General features: G+C 38.6%; 2 non-coding genes across 2 annotated transcripts; both read left to right on the forward strand.

The window, feature by feature from the left end:
• The first annotated feature begins 1,348 nt into the window (after positions 1 to 1,348).
• Positions 1,349 to 1,432, forward strand: TRNAL-CAG (transfer RNA leucine (anticodon CAG)). Its single transcript has one exon. It is a non-coding gene; the product is annotated as a tRNA-Leu (tRNA).
• Positions 1,433 to 2,051: 619 nt separating this feature from the next.
• TRNAL-CAG (transfer RNA leucine (anticodon CAG)) lies at positions 2,052 to 2,135 on the forward strand. Its single transcript has one exon. It is a non-coding gene; the product is annotated as a tRNA-Leu (tRNA).
• Positions 2,136 to 2,727: the final 592 nt, after the last annotated feature.

The following is a 2,727-nucleotide window of genomic DNA, read 5'->3' on the forward strand; positions in this document are numbered from 1 at the left end:
GTTCTGAGGATAAGGAAGGTATGAGCATCATACCAAACACACACTAAGATTAGATAATAAAAATTCTGAAGGTGATTTTTGTATTATTTTCGACAAATTAAATATTCAGCGCTATTTTCACATAACATGATTTATAACGATTAAGCAAACTGAAGTAACGTTATCAAAATCAATAACTACGTGTTTCACATTATGTGTCCAATATTATTGACGACCAAAGTTAAAGTGAGAGATAAGGAGATTGAGCTCCAGAGTTGAAAAAAAAACGATTGAGTTTCACAATCATAATATCTTGTATTGGATGAAAGGAAAGAGCACCCGTTTAAGACATGCTTCCCCTTCCTTAGTCGCTCATATATGACTCGTTATAGAACATATTTCAAAGAATTTTATAGCATTGACCTTTCATCCATGTGGGACTTTTCCTTTTCTTTGACATTTATTGGCGTCACAGCGGAGGCCACAGAAGACAGTGGCTGCGCGTGCAACATCCTCCCCCCCCCTGGCTTTTACCTCAGAGACACGTACACAGGCCCTCCCTCATTTGTTACCAGTAGGAAGGTACATCTATACATGTAAGTCATTTATATATATAATGCATTTAGATAGATAGACAGATATATATATAGAGATAGATAGATAGATATATATATAGATATAGATAGATAGATAGATAGATATGTATGTATATATATATAGTATACATATATATAATATATAATACATAATATATACATATGCATGCACATAGATACATAAACAATAATTTGGCTTCGGCCTGAAAAAGTGTCCGAAATAAGACGATCCATCACTTCATGAAATAAATAGAAAAGAAAGAGGCTTATGTGTGGATATGTGGGCGATGCTCTGCCGGTTGCCAAAGAGCAGAGCTGGGAATAGAAGAATAAAGCATGCAGCGATAACGATGATAATAGTGACATGTTCAGAGTCATGATGCCAATGAATGTGATAATGTTGAAAATGAAAATAAAAATGGTAGTAGCAATATCACTAATTATCACTACAAGGAGTATCGTAATGGTTATTATCGTCATCGTTACTATTGTTAAACATATCATCTTTATATTGTTGACTTATATGACCCTAGAATATCCATCAATAATTTGGTAATCAATACTAATATTGTATCATATCACATTTCTTTCATTGTTGTGATGGGTATTTTGAGTACTATCAAAATCAGCGTCATTGTTACCAAATACCGTTACCGTATCATAATAACTATCATCATAATCATTACCATCGCTATTTCAATATTCTCTGTTAATGCTGCTAATCTTATTACTTCCATATTCATCCTTTTCGCTTATCTACATCGTAGAACATAGTCAGGATGGCCGAGCGGTCCAAGGCGCTGCGTTCAGGTCGCAGTCCGGTCTTCCGGGCGTGGGTTCGAATCCCACTTCTGACATTAATTTTAGAACAGAGAGAATTGGTAAACATAAAGTCATCTCTGAAGAGCTGTTCCCATTTTTGTTAAAAACACATGGTGGGAGACTGGTTACCTTTAAATCCGTTACCCTATAGTTTATTGCGCTTCAATACTCAGTATGAGTTTATTGATGTGTGCTAAAATTTTCTATGTATATAAGGCTTTCATTTTTAAAAAAATGATAATTATTTCATTTAGAAGCTGCTCTTCTTTTCATAACCTGAGAAAAAAAAACAATTTTTAAAAAGAAGCCACGGAATGCATGAACGAGAGTTTCACCAGCAAGAAGAAATATATAACCGTTTTTAATACCATATATCAAATCCAAGAAGACAGCATGCATGGAGCGACCTACTTATCGCGGTGACGTACTCCTGCTGGACGGTTGTAGTGACCTAATGTGGCACTGTCTCCGTCACGTACTGGGGCACTGCCTGCGTCTGCGTCACATAGTGGGGCCCTGCCTGGGTCTCTGTCGCGTACTGGGGCTGTTTTGGTCACGTAGCTGACCTCAGGAGGGCACATCTGGAGCGGATAGTTTTTCACACATGTATCCATATATACGTTAGATACACTGCATAATAACAATTCTTACGTAGTCAGGATGGCCGAGCGGTCCAAGGCGCTGCGTTCAGGTCGCAGTCCGGTCTTCCGGGCGTGGGTTCGAATCCCACTCCTGACAATAATTTTAGAAGGACAGACACAGAGACGATTTCATGCTATATACTTTGAGTCATCTCGAAATACCTGTTCCCGTTTCTGTTCAGACCCATAATCGTGGACGATTGAATACCATTCTGTCTCATACCCTTTGGATCATCAAGCGCATTGTATTTTGATACTCAGCATAAGGTCTTGGTGTGTGCTAATTTTTTCCATGTATAATAGGCCTTCATGAAAATACTAATCAAAATCAATTATTTTATTAAGAATTAGACAAATCTGATAAGGATGTTGGTCTGCTTTTCAGCCGTGGTAGCCATAACCTGAGAAAAAAATATATATTCATAAAGAGGGGCCAAGGAGTGCATTAATGTTTACAAGGGAGAAGAAATGCATAAAACCGTCTTTATAACCATATATCAGAGCCAAGAAGACACAGAGCATCCACAGAGTGACCTACTTCCAGAGGGCTTGCAGTATTGGTCGACGGTGACGTACTCCTTCTGCTGGATGGTTGTGGTGACGTACTGTGGCACTGTCTCCGTCACGTACTGGGGCACTGCCTTCGTCTGCGTCACATAGTGGGGCACGGCCTGGGTCTCTGTCACGTA

This window comes from Penaeus vannamei, chromosome 37 (genome assembly GCF_042767895.1).
Source record: "Penaeus vannamei isolate JL-2024 chromosome 37, ASM4276789v1, whole genome shotgun sequence".
In the NCBI taxonomy this organism is placed as follows: Eukaryota; Metazoa; Arthropoda; class Malacostraca; order Decapoda; family Penaeidae; genus Penaeus; species Penaeus vannamei.